The 19,836-nt window shown below is 35.4% G+C and overlaps 1 long non-coding RNA gene across 1 annotated transcript in view; it reads left to right on the top strand.

Annotated features, from left to right (window-relative positions):
- LOC116184054 (uncharacterized) overlaps positions 1 to 19,587 on the top strand; it is a 155,667-nt gene extending 136,080 nt beyond the window's left edge. The window contains exons 2-3 of the long non-coding RNA XR_004148785.2: positions 126 to 181; positions 19,369 to 19,587. This is a non-coding gene — a long non-coding RNA (uncharacterized LOC116184054). The remainder of the gene's footprint in view (positions 1 to 125; positions 182 to 19,368) is intronic.
- The last annotated feature ends 249 nt before the right edge of the window (positions 19,588 to 19,836 follow it).

Below are 19,836 nucleotides of genomic sequence, written 5' to 3'. Positions count from 1 at the left end.
TATATTGTATATATATTAATTTTATTTTGAGTTGAGATTGTTCTTGTGTCACAAATAATAGAGAGGCCTGCTTTTTTAAGGGATGTATAGTCTTATAGCTGATATCCTTTCTTTTTCTGTTTTAGTGTCTTGAAATCTTCATTGCAGCATTATTAATGTGCAAAAGCCACAGAATGAAGCTGTAAGTAAATTATTGTCTGATTCAGAGACATAATTAGGAGTAATATCTTGACTAGCTTCATTGCCCTACTTTTGATTTTCTCTGGAATTAGCAACAGATTAATCTGGACAATTTTTTTACAGTGTTCATGATGTATTGAGATAAATGTTGAGCTCTTGCACATGTTTATGAGGTCAATTTTAACAATGTACATATTTATTTCTCTTGGTGTTGCAAACTGCAGTTTGAAGAGTTGTCATTCTTGGTGAGCAAACGGTACTGATGTTTATAGAATCCAGTCCATAACAGGCAAAAATATTTGGTATTGATCCCTGCCAACCCTCAGCTTGCATCTGGCCAAACTCACCCACCAGGAGGAGGAGCATTGCTTCACTCCATGGATGATGCCAAATTAGGTGGAGGAGGATCTTGCAGCACTTCATGGGGGTGTACAGGCAGGTTTGACAAAGTGACACTGGCCCAGTTTCCCAGCCTCTGGAACAAAAATCTGCCCTGGCTGAGGCTCTGTGTCCTCTGTGTCTACAGAGCAGCACGGGGATGTTCTCACCTCACAGTTCCCTCCAGGCTGAACTGGGCAGAAAAGAGAGAGAGAAACACAAACTGGGGAGGACATTTCTGCTGCAGGCCCACCAGGAAGTCTTGGTGCAGGGAGGGTCATGACTGTCCTTGCAGTGTCACACCTCTCTGCGTTGTGCTCTTTGCATGTAAGAAATTGGAAGTGTGAAAGTAAGCAATAAGATTCTGGGTAGTATTGAGAGAAGTCAGCGGGCTTTGCATGCAAGATTAAAAATTACTGTGGAAATATTGTGTCAAAGGATTATAACTGTGGAAGCAAATTCAGTAATGGAAGAGAGGTTTGCTTTCCTGCAGTGCATTAGGAGATTTTATTCTGAAGGTAAATAGAAAATAAATAAATGGTATTTCAAAAATGAGAATATTCTCTCAGCTTTAAGGAGAGGGTTGAAAGCCAGACTATCTTCTGAGATTGCTCTCTTAATTTATGCATTTGCAGGTACTAAATATTTGATGATCAGTCTATGGCTCTCCAAAAAGCCTTTCATGTTCTTAAGAGACAAGCCAAAAACTGATTGTGAGTCAGACACAGAGCCTATTTTCTTTGAATTTGCTGAGCACCATGTTTCTCCTTGGTGCATTATATGTTTTCTGTGGGGTTCTTTTAAAATTTTCTCCAGAAGGAACTAACACTTGAGTAAAAGTTAGTGTATTTAATTTTTTTTTAACCAATGCGTAGGTATTTACACATGAATTTAGTTTGAACTCATTTCAAACTATAATATTTTTCTTGTTAAATTTGTATTGATGGAATTGTCATATTTAAATATTTTGTTCAATATTTATTGGCATTATTTATTGTTTTCAAAAGTAATTTTCAATGACTTTTAATGTCATTGGCTACTGTAATCTTAAAACAGATCAAGGGACATTATTCCTTGCCTTGGAAAATTTGTTACATTTGCAAAAAGAATAGAGCTACTTAGGAATTATATTTCTTAGACACTAACATATTATGAAATGATTAGTATTTATCTAGAGAATCAGGAGTTGCCTGGGAATATTCAAATAAACTGTCTTCATCCTGTGTTCTGTAAAAAGGACTTCCAAAAAGCAGCTGCATTGTGGAATGTTCCCTGGACCTTTATCTACCAAATGTGTGGTCATTCATTTAACAGTTGTTACCTGGAGAAAATAGTGGGAATATTATTAATGGGTTTCAGCATTTTATTATCTGCATGGCAGGCTTGTTTCAGCATGAGAAAGCTGTCAATGGCCACACAATGTAGTGTTTGATGTGACACTGGGAAAGGTTGGCTGGCTCCCACATTACAGCCCTCGTTTCTGCTTCACACCAGGGCTCAGTTTTATGGTGTATTGAAAGAAGCCACTTGGGAAGCAGATTTTGTCTTTACAGCAGTGACTGATAATAACAGGTTGGAATATGGAAGGCAAAAACTCTTAATTACATTGTATGCAGACAGAAACACACACGAAAATGTAGTGGTTAAACACTCAGCTGTTAGGATTTGCCAAACCCCAGTTAACTACTGAGGATGAAAAAGATATTGGAACATTTAGGAAAATCCATCCATTGGTGACCTGCCTCCAACATTTAAAACTATCCTCTGTAGTGCTCATCTTGCCTTTCTTCAGAAGTGACACTTACTAAGGCAGCAGTAGTAGGTGGGACAACACTCAGATGAGAATATTGGTTCCTGAAAATGTCCCAAACCTGGTTCTTTTTAATATTTCATCTACTTATAAGTATTTATTAATTTTTCCAAGATTGTTTTTCAGCATCTTGGGGAAGGGGATATGCACTTCTGCAAGGCATACTGGGAGCTCAGTTAAAAGAAACCTTGCATTTCAAAGTTAATTTATACTATACAGACTGCTAAGAAGAAATGTTGTAAGTTGCAATCTCAGCAGATTTTGAAAGAATGGACCCACAAGTGAGTCAGCTGAAGTAGACAATTAGTATATCAGGATGAGAATTAGATTTAATCCAGTGTTTGAATGTGTGAAAAGATCTGTAAGAGCAGATAAATAAGTATCTTACCAGCCTTTCTCTCTCTCTCTCTCTCTCTCTCTCGTTTTCATGTATCATGTAATCAAATAATTTGGAATTTTACAGATAAGTTTTTGAGAGTAAAACTGTGGCTTCAACATCTTGTGGATTAGGTGTACAATACAGAGTCTGAAGAATCAGATTTTCAGTCTGGATATTTCAGAGTCCTTAGTCTTTGGGATATTTAAATTATAATATCATGGTTTCATATCTATTTTTAAGACTCTCACATGGTCAAATTTTGAAGTTAATAGAATCTGTCCAAGAGTACCTGGAGAATGCTCTGGTGTCACCTGCATCAATGTATTGTATAAATTTAATATTTACCCAATCTCCTTGTTGTTTCTCATTGCCCCAGTTGTATATGATTTCTGAACATGGTTCACAGAACCTATTGCAAATAGCAGCTAATAACATAAGCTAAAATTTGATGCAATCAGAAACAGCTCCGATATTGTCAGCTCTGGATTTAAAATGCAATGTTTCTAATTCTATAATAGAGAAGAGACAATGAAAACAAGGAAAACAGAACAAATGGGTTTTCTTTATTGTGTTTTGTTTGATTGGTTGTTTTTTTGTTGGGTTTGGGGTTTTACTGTTGTTTCATTTTGAGTAGTTTTTTGTGTTTTGGGTTGAGGGGGTTTTTTGGTTTTTGGTTGGTTTTTTTGGGTTTTTTGGGGTTTTTTTATTGTGGTAGAAGGCAAAATTTGATATAAGTGACTTGGCAATAGAAGTCATGTAATATATCCACAACAGAAGATGTCATTTGTTCCAAGAGTAACTTGAAATCTAGGGAAATAGTTGTGCATGTAAGCACCTAATCTGGCAACACTAATAATTTAGGTTAGAGAGACTTTATCTTATAAAACTGTGGTTTTGTATGTCCTTGAACAGTCAGCCCAACTTCAGAGTGAGAGTTTATATCTCTCATGGTAAACTTGAGCTGTGCTGCAGGTGTTTTAGTTTATCACTGAAAGGAAATGACTTTTTTTACACCTAATTTAAACTGAAGCTATTCACAGTTTAAAATGTTCAGTAACAGTGACCTCTGTAATGACTAACACATTGCAGGTGGTCCGATAGCAGGCCAGTGGTTAATGTTTGCTATCGAGAGACAGAATTAAATGTCCACCCCACAGTTGTTTTCTTCCAGTTTATAGTATGGACACAACAGCTGGCTCGAAGAAAGCCACAATTAAAGGACATCAGTTTAGTTCCTGAAATGAGAGAGCTTTCCTGTTGGCATCTATTTAAAATTTCTCATTAAATTTGAAAGCAGAAATCCGGGTAAATAGTCTCAACCTAAATCTCTGTATTAGACTTCTGATAGTTGTGTTCCAGCTTGCAGTCCCTGCTCAGTCCTTCAGGCTAAACTCCTGTTTGTTCTGCAGTTACATGTTTGGGATCAATAAGTATTTTGTCTTGGAGGATGTGAAGTGCTTTGTCAGACCCAAGAATTCTCAACCAAAGCTCTTAACTTTCACAAGTAACTAACTGAGGAGGCAGTTCAGATTTCCCAGCACAACATAAAAAGCAAAACTGGGGAGCATGAAGCCTTCATTTTAGCTATTTTCATTTTGACGAAAGATAAGTATCTTTGCTGTGTAGCTGGTGTGCAAATTTTTCAAATAAGGGTAGACCGGACTGCATCTAAACCAATCATAATCATTGTCACCTTAATTTAAAGTTTGATTTCTTTGCAATGCATATTGAATTCTGTTATTGCAGAAACAGCTGATACTGAAACCCATTAATACAATGAGATTAGAGGGCCTAACATAATTCTGAGAGCACAAAAGTACTTGGTAGAATTGGTGAGAAATTTAGGTCTTGTTAGAGGACAGTTTTCTATTGAGAAACAATTCTGCTGTGTCTGCTGTTTACCTTGGAGTTCCATGGGCTGTTACACACAGAAAGAACCTCTGAAAGTAAAAGCAAATCTGCGTCACAGGAGATAATAGCCTCCATATCTCAGAAATGGTTATTCAGGTGTGTTCAGCAGGAATTTAAAGCAGCCACCTTTTCTTATAATACAGGATAACTGACCACAACAATTGAGAAGACACAATATATTTTCTGAAGTTTTTATAAAAAGTATTTTTCAATTTTGTGTTACATACTACAAAAGCCTCTTATGAAATGGCCAGGATTAGGATTTATCAGCACTTTGTGAACTATTGCTTAAAGAAAAATAGTCATCTATTTTATAGTGTAATAAGGTGTAATATAATGTAATTTTATAATAGTAATAGGGTGCTAGGTGCTAGATAGGACTTGTTTCTCTGTTTTTAACTGTGCACAGATGGGAATCAAGGACACTTTGCAGTGTTACATGAAATACATCAGCTGACATTGCTTTTTGCTGAATGAATGAATGTAGACAAAAAACCCTTCAAATTATAACCAGTAGATAAGTAGACTGAATTCTAATTGGGAAAGATATTGGAATCCAGATCGTTTATGTGTAGAGTAATCAGTTTGAATCAGATTTAAAAAAATCACACTAGAGAATTTCAATATAGATTTAATTATTTTATTCCTACCTGGGAATGACATGTAATCTGTTTTTTAGCTTTCTTTTCTGGGAAGAGGGAAATTTGCATTCAAATGGTGTCAGCCAGAGGGTGGGAGTGAATTCACCTTCTGCTAGATGCTACTCTGGGAGCTCCTCTAGGTTTTATAATGGCTTTCTGAAAATGAAATATTTTTTCCATCCATAATGAATGAAGCACACCTTTTCTCTGCAGTTATCTCTGTTTATGCAGTAAATTTTCAGTTCAACCAAAACAGGCTCTTTGTACTGATGTGTGAACAAAAAGTGTCATTCACACTCTTTTCTAATTCTCCCTCCTATATTTGAGGATCTAGAAAGAGCTCTCAGATGTGTCATTAATAAGTTTTATCTATGGTGTGAGGATAGACCCAAAATTTAATAGAGTTATTGAAAAATAATTGCATTAATGTCAGTCCTATATTCTTAGTACATTTTCATTGTCAGCTCTTTTTTCTTTAATTAAAAATAATTAATTGGAAAAATAATACTTGTTTGAAAGTATTTATGTTGGTATGGTTTCTGAAAAAGAATTATAAGATGTCATGGCCATCTTCTCTATATATGTAGCTTTATATATTTTATAATTTAGTAGAATTGTTCACACTTAAAATTATTTTAAGATTATGTCATATTTAAAGTTTCAAACATATTACAATTATACAAAATCATACAAAGTTATAGAAACAAAGATGTAGATTTCTTATTAAAATATCCATGATTATTATTTTCCATAAGCTATACCCTATATAGTACTCATATAAAGAATATATTTGGTAGATGTGTTACACAAATAACACAAAATCAATATTTAGTTCTAAAAGTTATGTTTATATCTTTGATGCTAAAAATTTCCATTTGTAGTTAAAGTCTGTACATGTATTAGCAAGGCCCTTTATTGTCTTGAAATTAAATCTTTTGAAGTTTCTTCCTCCCTGAGACAAAAGAAAGCATATAGTTGACATCAAAGTGGAGACATACTGCTGGCTAGTAATTATGGTAGCTTAACGTTGCCCAGTCCCCACCCATTTACAAGCTTGCCTTTACTTTCCTCAGCATGTTCTTATTTTGATCAACACCTTTAGAAATAACTGGATAGCCCAGTTACTTTTAAAGTTTCTGCAAATTTGGTTGGAAAACAAAATAACAGTTTAATAATTTATTCTTTATATATAATTTTGGCTTTCTAAAAACCTCCTTTAATTACTCTAAATTGTAACTGTTAGCTGGGTGTTGCCAGATGTGAAACCAGACACAGGGTGAGATTTTACAATTCAGTCACAGCTGCTTTGGACAATATCTGGTTTAGGACACAAGAGATGGATTTTAAATATTAAATTTATATTAAAAATAGTAGGAAATCATATGCAAGTTAGCTATAGTTGTTTTTTTGTTTTTTGGGGTTTTTTTTAAAACTTATGAACTTCAAGCTAATCAGTCCAATCAAAGCCTAAAAGAGGCTTCATTTTCTGAGTTTTGAACCCTCATCCACCAAAGCAAACATACAGATGTAGAGCACTGCTCTGTTTGCAAATTAAAGCCTCAGTTCTCTGTAATGTCTATGTTAGTAAGGTGAGCACTGGAGCTAAGGCTGAAGTGCCTCTGCTTCTTGGAACGTTTTTAAACTTCTCTAAGTACCAGGATGATGAACTCAAAAGAAGTTTATTTATCTTGGAAATTTGAGTTTTACAGCTTAAGAAAGAATAACTTCAGAAATCCATGGGAGGCAGGGCAGGGCTGGGGAGGAGCAGCATCCTCCCCAATCTTACAAATTCTACTGCAGTGGCCAAATTGTTGATGTGCTCAGCAGAGCATGGTAGGCAGTGCAGAGCAGCTGAAATAACTCTGCATGTCTTCTGCATGGTGACCTTTGTGCTGCATGTATGAGGAGAGAGACAGAGAGGCAAAACATTGATATCAATATTTTAACAAGACGTGTGGGACTGGGAAAATCCATCCAGTGAGTAAGTCACATTTTGCCATAACTAAAACTGAAACAAAAATCAGTGTGTACTTTGTATTTGAATTACAAAGCTATTACAGTGTTACTAGTTTAACCCAAATGTCATGGGTACCATGTTTGCCCTCCTATTCCATCTTGTGTTTAGGTGATTGGTGTGCAATAATTTGAAGAGAGATTTTCCTTCTGGGTCTCTAAACCCAATAGTGCCTCACAACAAGAATAAGAAAAGCAGTTATAAAAAAATCCAAAACAGTTTAGCCACAACAAAACCCCTAAGAATCTTCCACCTAGGATTAATCTTTATTTACAAAAATGGTAGCTAAAAAATTAACTTTTCTTATTGTTTCCACTATTGTTTCTTTCTATGGTTGCTCTGTTTCTTCCTCTCAATGCAGATCTCAGTTACTGCTTCAACAAGCAAGCAACTGCAGCAGCTAACTATAACCAGCAGTGTCTGTGTCCCCCCTGCTTACCAGGTCATGGCAACATTCATTTGGAGAGTGTTTTGTTCTAAACAGGAAAACATTTCTCCAACAAAAGTCAGTAAATATTTTTCGCAGTAGTACTGGCAGGCAATATTTATATTTGTCCTGGTACTGAGGTCGTTCAGAGATCAGATGTGATAGTGCTGAGCTTTTAGCTGTCTGCAGGACTCTCTGGCATTTCCATAGGGTTTTCAAATAGTGTAGAGAAGTCTGTTTTTCTTGTCCAGGCACATTTCTAATTTCCATCACTATTAAGAGGTGTTGTACAGTCTTATCAGGGACATTATAGACCTCCCAAGTGCTCTGTGGCCACTTAAGTCTCTCATGTTTTAATTGATTGTGACAGATAACAATGTACTGTAAATGTGTGATTTGATTAAGAGATCCTGATGAACCCTTTAAATTTTCAAAATTAAACCTGTTTCATGCATATTTTCCAAACCTGGTGATGAAATTGCAGAGTAACATGGGTAATGAGTGTTTATGCCTGTGGATAGCAGTAACTAGTCTCTTCTCTCTGTTTGCCTTGTCTCTTCAGCTTGTTTAATCACTCCTCAGCTTTTCCTCATTTATTTTCTGGTCAGCTTTTTTATTATTTTCCTTTCATTATGACATCAATTTTCTGTATGGGTCTTCTTGACACTAACAGTTATTCTGAATTGTTGTGTGTTATTTATGGGAGTCAAGTAGCCGGTAGAGTAAAGCATTTATAAAGTTCTTGTAAAGCATTTATAAACTCATCCAACAATAATTACCTAATACTTATCAGGATGTTATCCAATCTATTTATTTACTGACCTGCCCATTATTGTAATAATGTTGATTAAAAAAAAAATTAGAAACCGTTTTTATTCTGATTTCTTAAGAAGTAAGGAATTACCAAAGTAATGTAAGTGTTCTGCTACCTTGACTAGGAAACATAGACTGTTTTCTAAAGAATCCTTTGAACTTCTCAACTGAGTGTTGGGAGAGGGCCATATTTCTACCCTGGCATACATTTGAAAATATTAGCATTTATTTTATTAAATGACTGTGTCAATACACATGTAAACTTTGTCCTTCCCTGTTGGTGTTACTAGGCTTCAAGACTGACCAACCAAATCTCAGGTTTAGCATGAGAAATCAGGTTATTGATGTGATACAGAAGATTTTCTGACTATGTAACAAATCTGTCAGAATGACTTAGATTTTCATCTAAGAAAAGCCTTCAGAAAAGCATTCAGATTTTCAATTCAAGTCTCAGTGGCTCTTTGTCTTTATCTGGCTCTTTTTGTCAGGTTTTTAAAGGGCTGTCCCTTCCAAACCAGTTCACAGTACTATATAACTGTAAAAGTGCTCTGACTACTGGGTGTAAGGCAGAGGGAACAGGAACCTGGAAATGGTCAATGACTTTGTCTCCCAACACATTTGAAGATATTACAATTTTTTTTCAAATAGAGCTATGAAATTATGGTTTTGATAATAATATAGCATTTTATAATGGCTTAATTTCTTGAAAATAAGTCTGTTGATGATTTTGAATATGTCATTACAAAACTCTGTTCTCGAAGCTTCCTATGAAAAGTCCACTGACATTGAAGATACTCTTTGTTACTCAGAACCCTAATTCACTGAGTGTACTAGGATGTCAAATTCCTCTCATATGACTGCCTCAAAAGAACAGACCAGCTATGTGGGAAGTAATTGTTGAGCAGAAACGTGTTTTTGTGAAAAAAATATGAACACTCGTTACTTCTTACAGTTAAGGAAACTAAAATCACAGTATTTTCTTTTTGTTCCCACTTAGAATAGTAGCTTGTTATACAGAGTCCACTGCTAATTAAAAATATTAGTACAGTTAGCACTGACAATGACTTAAGTAATTTGCCTTAGTAACAATTCATCCAAACCAGAAGCAAGAGGGAAGAATTTTTATATTAATTGCCTAAGATAATGCATGTCGGTGTTATGATGAATAGATGGTACTGAATTCCATGAAATAATTTAGTACATAAGAGTCTATTAGCTAGTTAGAAACCATGACCCCATTTAACAGTTATGGACCAGCATAGCATCTAATCTATATTATTTGATTTGTATACACTTTATGATCTAACCGGATCCCATAATGTCAAAAATCACACCTATCACAATGAATTATAACACATTAAGAATACAAGACTGGGAAAATCAGATATTTTTGTCTCAAGAGTGAGCCCAGGATATTTACAGTGAAAGAGATTCTGCTCATTGCATTAAAAAAATTTCAGAACCCATCTCCAAGTACTTTTAAAATTAAATGGAGCATGAAATAATTATTTTAAATTACTTTAGTTGACTGTTCCCTACAGTCTTCAAAAAACCAAAAAAAATTAGTCATCCTTTATTTGTATTTTTATGAATCAAATGTCAGTAGATGGCTTCTATAATTCTGTGCAGATTTGTTTGCTGACAATATTTAGATGAGCAGATCACTTTAAACTGTATCATACTTCTAAATCACACAGCAACTATGATTACCTGTGATGGAAGAAGAAAAGTATTTTTTCTACATAAAAATATGGTGGAAAAAAGAAATACGTGTGCGAACTTACTCTAATTTGCTCATTCAAAAAAAAGCCAATGGCTCTTCAGGACAAAGTAAGATGTGAATGCATTACATACTTACAGAAGTTAATCACACACTTTAATTTAGCAAAGCATAGCTTAAAGCTATTATAATTTTGTCTGATATTTTTAACATCTCATGCTTTATTCCAGAACCTCTGGTTTTTCAAGTTCTATTTGTATTTGGACAAAAACATGCACATGAAACAAGTAGAGATGAATAGGAAAACTGATTTAGGACTGAATCAATATAATCATTAATAATTTTAACTATATGTATGTGAAACAGCAATCTCTAAAGACATCATCATCAAATACATGTGTTTGAAGTTATGCATGAAATTTCTAGGCAATGTTTTGTTTGTTTTTTTTTTTCTGACAGGTTGTATGAAACTTGCAGGGGAGGATGCTCAGTTCCCCACATTCTGTTTAGAATGGACACATCCCCAGAGCAAGCTGCACTCTCAGTCCTTTGGGACCTTCCTGCTCCCTCAGAGAAGCAGGCAGAACGTTGCACCAGCCTTGGAGTTCTCTTCAGTGCCCTCTGCATGTAGAGCTGGCAGTGCTTTTGTTCAGGACTCAGCTCCAACATACAGGACCTGTGTTTATACTTCTTTCACAATTTTTTGTGATGTAAAACTGCACACCCTTGTGTTAGTGTGGTAATTTACAATAGAGCTGCCTGTCAGACAGGTTTGGCACATAAGATGGGAAAGGTGTGTGTACAGTTGCAGGGGGAGGCACAGAGAGCTGCTGTTCTTTGTCCAGTCTTTTCACGTGTGGGTGTGCTCTGGGACAAGTGTGACAAGGGGGTTTGCATTTTCCAGCAGATAACCTGAAATCCCTAGCACCAAGTAACCCTTTCCAGGAATTCTGTAAGTGATCAAGAACTCGGTGTCCTGAAAATATCACCAAAGTCTAATCACTTAGTTCCAAGTTTAATGAAGTCTTTAGGCCCAAAGTTGCCATTAATTTAAATGGGAAATCAATGGGAAGTTAGAAGCCTAAATGCTTTGTTGAATCAAGGCCTCCAGGCTCAATTGAGATTCCCATAGTGATCACTATAAAAAATTCTCTTAAAGCTCTGGCTTCTGTTAATCATTTCCATATCTGTCTGTGGGCACCTACCTGGTTCATTTAAACATTTATATCATGTGTTTTAAAAGGGAATAAAAGTGATACTTTCAAGGCATCTAAGGTACAGTTAGACACATAACTTTGAGTAAGATCTAAAATATTTTACAAAAATCTTCCCAGTGCCTACCTGCATTTCCAAGTACATATCTACAGCAAAAGGTGACACTAGTGATTGAAAAGCCAACATTCTATATTATACTTTCTCTCCACTTCAAAACCTTTTCTTTGGAATTTCTATCTTAAATACAACCAAGAATTTGAAGAGTTATTGCAATAATTTTTCTGACCACTCTGGTATTAGTCCAAGATGTTTGGATAATTGGCCTGTGAACCTTTCCAATACAATATTTTTAAGATGCTAAGGAATTCAGGAAAAAATTGCTAGTTTTAAAGTTTTTCGCTGGCAAATCTAATCAATATAGCTAGATGAATAATTAATTCTAAATAATATATCCTGGTTTGTTACTTTAATTCTACTAAGTAATTATTCAGTTTTATCTTACAGTATTCCCCAGCTCATACTAACTGGCTTGACTTAAATAATTCACTATGGGCCAAAGCTTGATTGCACTGAAGTCAATGGCAAAAATCCCATTTTCTCCAGTGACAACAGCATTTAACCCTGAGGAACTGACCTTAAGGTTAATTAAATGTTTGAGAAAACCTGAGGTGATTTATAGTTTCATGCTGAAAGCAAGAAAAATTCACAGTTTTGTTAGGTTTTGATGTAAAACAAGATAAAACCTAGTGTTCTCAAACTGAGTGTAACTTTCAGTTTTTATTTTCTTTTAAAATTTGAAACTCAGAGAAACTCAGGTTGAGTGAAATAAATGCACTGTGTGGATTGCAACCTTTTTTATTTTTTTTTTTTTGTAATTCCTTAAGAACCTGTACCCTGAAAGTTTTGTACACCTTTACTTCTATGATCTCCTTCATACATCCTACTAATAATGAATCCCTTTATTAGAAGTTTGTTTTCATGGTACCTTTTTACTGGAACCATTGCAAGCAGCGCTGGGCATATTTCTTCAGTGTGCATATAAACAGTTACAAGAGAAGTAAAAAAGAAAGCCTTCTGTATACACATTTCATGGAATGAACAGCATTAGTTAAGGAATGTTATATACTTGATTTGATTAATGAGTTTTAGGGAAATTATTTCTCAGCTTGATTCATGTGCTTAAGGACTGTAAAGTAATTTAGAATCTAATTGCAATGTTTTCCAGAATTTTATGTTGCTTACATTATCCTTACAGAATACAGAAATTCCAATCCATCCTCTACATAGTTCTTTGATATACAGGAGCATAATTCATTTTACTACAAGGTAGCCAGATTACACATGCAAGTAATTCATTTGAAGATATTAAACTTCTGTATGTATTGATAAAAATACCCAGTATCAGTATGTTAATATACAAATTTCTCAAGGTTCACTGTACAGTTCTGCTATTTAATAAAGGCAGAGAACGAATTTTCCACTGAAATTGCATATAGAATATTAGAATTTGTATATAAAAATAACAGTAATTTTTCCTTTTCATTTCCTCAGCTAGTATCTATTTTGATAAAAGTTGAATATATTCTATTTGAGTGTGGAAAAGGCACTTTTATATGCAGAGTCAGTAGGTGGGAAGGAGAATTAAAGGAAGTATTTATTATAAGCCATACAAAATCCCAACAAACATTGAAATTGTCAGAAGCTGTGACAGCAAAGAGATCAAGCTGAAAGGAAGCTGTGATGTAGAATTGAAAGTGCAGACTTGATAACTTCATGAATTCCATGAAGGGACTCTTTCATAACAAAAAGCAGCAGAAAGAATTTAAACCAGCTCAGAGATGCATGACTCAGCTGCTCTAACAGTGAGATGATCTTTGTCCTGATAACAAAATGCTGAGTGGGAGAATGTGTTCCAGAGCTGCTTGAACCTCTCAGCTCTCTAAAGCTCTCTTGCTTGCCCATGCTTTAACACCACTGCTGCCTTCTTCGTGTTTGAAAAAAGAGACTGGATGTTTTTTTCCTTTGTTTCTCTGACTGGGAAATGGCAGAATATAATTCTAACCACAGACCCCAAAATGGACAGAAGGAAGATCTTAACAATGAGTTAGGTGTAGACACCCACAAGAGAAAAGGTAATGAGCATCTTTTAGAGCACTGTTTTCTCTCTTGTTTCTGTGTGTCTACATCTGACTGGTATTTTATGTGTTACCTTTTCCTGCTACAGGACATTTTTCATGTTCTGTGCTTTCACTTTGTCTTGAATTGCTGCCACCTAATAGGAAAAATATATATTTTTAAGGGGAATTTTCTGAAACCTAGACAATTGGAACTTTTCTGCCCTTAATGTCCTGGATCACGTAGAACTGAGACCAAGGTAGTTAGAGTAAACCTGCTTTTTGTAGTTCTTGACTGTATGTCCACTATTTCAACTTGAAGAAGGTTAAAGCCACAACATTTAAAAGAGTCTTGGTGTTATGAGTTTCTTTTCTCATTCTTACTTGGGGCTGACAGAGGATTTATTTTTGCCTGCTGCAAAATCCACACCTGTTTTCAGAAACTTTCGTTTCCTGGATATTTTGGGCGGGTATGTCAGTGTGCAATATCCCTCTTGGTTTGCATGCTTCTGCTGTGCTGTGTCATGTATGTGTTAGGCTTGCCAGAACAGATGAAGTTCTGAATGTTAAGAGTTGATCAATGGCAAATAATGTCCCTTGAAAAGAAAAAGTACAGCTTGATAGGAGTAAAGTATCAAAATTGGCTTCTTCATTTACAACCTGTTGAAAGCCAACAACTTTTTGCTTTTTGAAAATGTCATCAGAAGATTGTTTATCTCTATTTTATTCACTACTGTAAGCATAGATGCAGGGATCTAGAACAGGCTTAAAGATTTTCCTTCACTAAAGACGAATCATTAGTAGTATTTTTGGACATTATCTATTGTATGATGTGGAAATAGGATGCCTCAATAAGATACGGCATAGTGATCACACCAGTTGTCATCACCAGTAATTACCACAAAACTAGGTAAAAGGTAGAAGAGTAAGAATGTTTTTGCTTGGATTCTTAATAACTGAAGTATTACTGAGCCTCTTCAAATTTATTCTCCCTGGATATCTTTAATGATGTAAATGCTCTTTACTCCTGTCTTCCCTTCTTCTGGATTTTTTTCTCAGTTATTATGTAGCATAAAATAAACTTGGCTTCCAGAATTGGAAGTTTATCTACGCATTATTAGGTATTTACAAGTTAACAGTAAAAATTTTGCATGTATTTGGAGAGTAGGAAGAGAGAACTCCCCCAGGTTTTATCTTGTTACAATCCAGTATTTGATTGTATTTGATATACTATATCAAATACTATATTATATATTGATAGCCTATATTTAATATACACACAATATCAGTAGATGTGCTGGAATACAGAACGGCGCAATGTATTTCACACTCTTTTGCACTCCTATCCCAATAAAAGTAAGCAAACACACTGAACCATCTTTGCATCTCTAAAAAGACATTGGGGAATAATTATAAGGCTCCAGGTGTTCACTGCTAGTGACTGCGCTGAACAAGGGAATAAACTTTTCAAGTTATTTTATTTTGCTTTATGCAGATTTATTATTAAATTAGTGCGTTTCTTAGCTATGTTAAGCTAAATAATTATGAGAAAATGAAAAGACACAGGACTATTTTTAAAAAGGATTTGTTTTTGTGAGTCCTAGGCTGTGTTGTACCCATAGATGTACCAAACCAGAATGGAACATTGATGAGAATTTTGGCCTTGGATAATTTAGAAACTATTTTTAAATTGTGTTATGGGGACCTTTCCACTTGCTCTGAGTAGGTTGCAGGACTAAGTTGTGGCAGTTCAGTAGAAAAGAATGAAAAATTCAATTCATATGAGTTTCCAGAAGGATATTCCAGCTTCTGTTCCTTTTTGGAGTATATAAAAATTTGACTATATAAAGGTTTTATGGTCCTGGGAATGGGCAGATCATAGATGATCAGGCAGATAAATCTTTGGGCTTGATATGGTCTTACACAGTGAAAGCACTAAATCTGTGAAAATCTGCCTTTTGCTTTTCAGATTTTGGCCCTCAGTACTGAGCAGCAAGTTAAAAATCTGCCAATTTTGTTGGCAGATGGGGAAGCCCTCCTCATTTGGAGGTACTGCAATCAAGTGGATTTTTAACTGGTGCAGCACATCTTTATTTACAACTTGTAAAGTGTGTTTTCTTCTAAAACTTTCCATGTGATACAGCTCTTTATATTATATTACACTTATAAAATCTCACCAAACCCTTATGAATTAAAAGATAATTAGTGGTTCAAAACAAGAAGACATTAGACCAGAAGTGTCAAAAATGTCATGAAAGACCATAAATCATAGTATACTTGAATTGATCCCTCATATAGTTAGTTTTTAAATCATCTCTTTAACACCTTGTAAATGTACAAACAACTATGAACCCAAGGGAAACTTTAATATGTTTTTTATACATATTTTAATTTCATCTCAAAGTACTGGCTGCATAAAAATTAAGTCAGACTCACAAAACCTCATTGATTTCCTCTGGATAAAACCCATCTGTCCAAACTAATTTAGAACCTTTTTGAAGCTGTAAAGTTAGTCATGCAACACTGAGGTCATTATGGACATCCTGTACTGTAGGAACTCTAGTGTAATTTTAAGAAGGTAATTTTGTTATATTTACTGTATTTAAATACAGTGCTACTTTTAAGGAACAAAAGCCTTACTGTGTAACTGTATTGAAAGTAAACCAGAAGCTGTGAAAAGTGAGATCTGTTCTTTTCCTTGTGATTAATGCACCTTTCTGCCAAAATTGAAACTTCTTAACTGAGCTCATTTAATACAAAGTAAACGAATTCTGCTCTTTGGATTTGATCCGCTGGCTAAGCTCTATAGATAAGGGTCTAACAGTGAATAGCTTTCATTCTAAACAAAGGATGTTTTGATAGAAAGGTCAGAGCTAAGGTCTTTTATATTGTGATAACAGGAAAGGGAAATGACATATTAATGGCAATTCATGCCATGGTGGTCTGCTGAACATGGTGGATCCAAAAGTAAAAAAAAAAAATGCTGCAGTGCTATTTTTTAAGGACATCAGTTTTTAATTGGTCTTATTTTGAATGACAATTTCTTTCATTACAGTTGGCAAGACAGCGATGCCAAAATGTACAACACTACTACCACAGGGAAGATTGAAAAAAAATTGTGTGTATTGATCTGGATTCTGCCCTCGAACATTTTGCTGCCAACCAGAATATTAAGCAGGCTTAGCCCTTGTGAGTCACACTTGTAACAAATGATGATCTGTAGCTAATTTTTATAATGCGATAGACTTTAATTACATGCTGAATCACTTGAATAGGGCAAATAAGTTTAAATTAAGAGGTTCTCACTGTGGCTCAGAACACGTACATCATGTTGCGTGCATTATGTGCAGTGTTAGTGATTTGGGGAGCAGGGTTTGCATAGCAGAATAGAAAAAACTGAGTTTTAAAATATTTCTGCACATTATAAAAGATCTCTGAACTATCACGCAGGACTGATTCTACCACAGAAATCTTTGCTCTGGAAAAAACAAAATTATGTGATTTGGCAAGGGAGTCACTTCAGTGAAGACACTTAAAGCAGTTATTCCACTCCCCTTCCCACCCTCCCAGCCCCCTCCCCTTGGGGCAGGCTGCTTTATCTAGAGCCAGCTGATGTTATCTATAATGCCAGCAGCTTTTACATATCCTCATTGAGTCCAACAATTTCATGACATAGGATGATAGTGTAGATTCCCACGTTACCTAATGAAGTCTGAATTAAATGGCATTTCTTTTATGCTTAATAGAGTATCAGCACAGAGAGCAACAGGATCAAGTATTCGAGAAGCAGTGTAGGATGACAGCACAATAGTACATTTTTCCTGTTCATGTCTCACATCTCCAAAGAGAAAACTTCCCTTTGCCTACTTCCCTGCCTTCTCCCTTGAGATGCATTCCCTAGTAGTCAGTCTGTTTGCATGTCAGGCTGCAGCTGAACTGGAGATGTGATCCCCTGCTACCATAGCCACGCACTGTAACCACATTCTCCTTTTCTAAACTACCATGGCACAAATAATGACCTTATATTTGCTTGTAAGGGTCTGCCAGGCAATTTGATGACACCTGATAATTCTGAAGAGCATCACATAGGAAGGATACCAGAAACCAAACAACCCTCACCACACTCATGTCTGCTATTTAAACAATCGTCAGCCCTCAGACAGAAAATTGGAACCAGTCTCATTTCTTGCATCCCATCTCTCTGGATAATTGCTATGAGTACACGAGCCCATGTTAGATATGCTTTGTCATGCCATGCCATTTGGAAGCAGCTCTGGCAAAGAGTTCTTTTGTAAAAAAAAGCAGCACACAATGGATTTTGTGTGCCAGCAGAGAAATACAGGAACTCTAAAAATGTTGCTTACTCAGTAGAGAAAACCTAGAAATGTACCTCTAGGCAATGTAGTGTGAAGGTAGTTACACACCCAGGGTGCACACAAGGTTGATGTGAGACTGCTATTAGGCAAGAAGCACTAGGATTTCAAATAATTAATTTCTCCTTTCGGTACATCAGTATATCACTTTGTCCAGTGTCCATTCCACTGTCTTAGTGCAGCCTAGCACAAGGGCTGTATATTATTCCTCTAGGCAGTGAAAATGTAAGACCTTGGACCAATACCTTTTCCTGATCCTTGATGAAATCCCAAATCAATCTCTAGTCATGATCAACCTCCTCTCCTCACCTCCTCTTCTCCCAGCTGATAATTCTCAACTATCTCAAATATTAGGCACTGCCATCCATTCACACAGTTTACCAGCTACCCTACCAAGAAAAGAAAATATCTGCTTAAAAATTATATTCCTTTGTATCTACTACTGTGTTTCTTCCTATTTGCCCATAGCACATGGTGTGTCCATATCTTTCTTGATATATCCTGCAGTGGTGTGGAAAACTTATTTCAAAAGGTTCTTGCTTGGGTAGCCAAGTGCTTACTTTACCAAGGTGTGGTTGCAAGGTACATGTTTATCTTTTTACTCAATTACACTAAATGATACCTGAAAAAATAAGATATCAGCTAACATTTTGTTTTAGGGAAAGCTTTTAAATGAAGAGGAATGTGTATGCTAGTGAAATATATTCAAGTGTATAAATGTGACATCACTCTGAAAATTTTTAAGTTATAAAATAATAAACAGCTCTTTATGACATTGTTAAATTTTGTTATATTTTAATCTAGCCATGGAATGAAAACAATTTCCCATTTTGTAGTGTGTTACCAAGTAGTAGTAACTTCTTTCAAAATCAAATTTCTGCCTTTTAATAAGTAGCTATTTAAGTACCATGGAAACAAGGCAGTAGTGTTTTCTGAAATGTTTAGTTCTCTGAATTTTTTTCAGCTCTCATTACAAATACGTAATTTTGCTCCTGCATCTGAGCAATCATGCTTCAAAAAATAAACCTGATATGATGGGGTTTTACCAGTGACAAAGTTCATGAAAGTAAATTGTAACTGCTTTTATTTTCTACTTAAAATTTGATTAGGAGAACAGCATTCTTAGGAAACATGATTTGAGACGTGACTTTACTGTCAAATAACTTCCTGAATAGCTGCCACAATTGCAAATTATTGTGTGGTTGTAGGTGACATCAAAGACAAGATTACTGTGAAATTCAGTGTGTTTGTGAATGTAGTGCTTCCTTTATGTCTGTGTTCTAGAAGATGGAATAGACGTCTTTGGAAACCATGCTGCTCTTGACTGAGCTGCTAATTGTACAAGACTGATTTGGATCAATATGCTTAAATGATGGACAATTTGTTCTTCCAGGGTTCTCACTTCACTCTGTAAACTGGAGAAGAGTTCAAGCAGAGCTCAAGGAAGATGGAAGTAAAATTCTGTTACATAGAAGAGTGGATTTTGTCCTCAGACCTGGCCCTGTCACTTAGAGGGAGAATTCTACACTCATCTAATCACTTTGCAAGTACCAGCTTGGATTTGCTTTAGCAGTCTTTTCCATGAGCAAAATTTCTACTCTTAATCTTTTCCTTAATATTAAAAGAAAAAAAATCCATTAGTAAAATTAATAATGAAGGAGCAATGTGCTTGAAGCAAATGTGTCAAGAAATGACTTATTTTTTCTGAATAATGAAAATAAAGGGTGAATTCATTTACCTCATCTTATTTTTTGCTGTCACAACACTCTGGAAAATTCTTGCCTTATGCTGTCCTACTCAATGTTTATTTGTTTCTGTCTCTGAGGGGATAGCTTATCATATAAAAGGAGAACACATTGGA

This window comes from Lonchura striata, chromosome 13 (assembly GCF_046129695.1).
Source record: "Lonchura striata isolate bLonStr1 chromosome 13, bLonStr1.mat, whole genome shotgun sequence".
NCBI classification, from domain to species: Eukaryota; Metazoa; Chordata; class Aves; order Passeriformes; family Estrildidae; genus Lonchura; species Lonchura striata.
The sequence above is the reverse complement of the archived record's forward strand: the minus strand, read 5'-3'. Positions and strand labels throughout refer to the sequence as shown.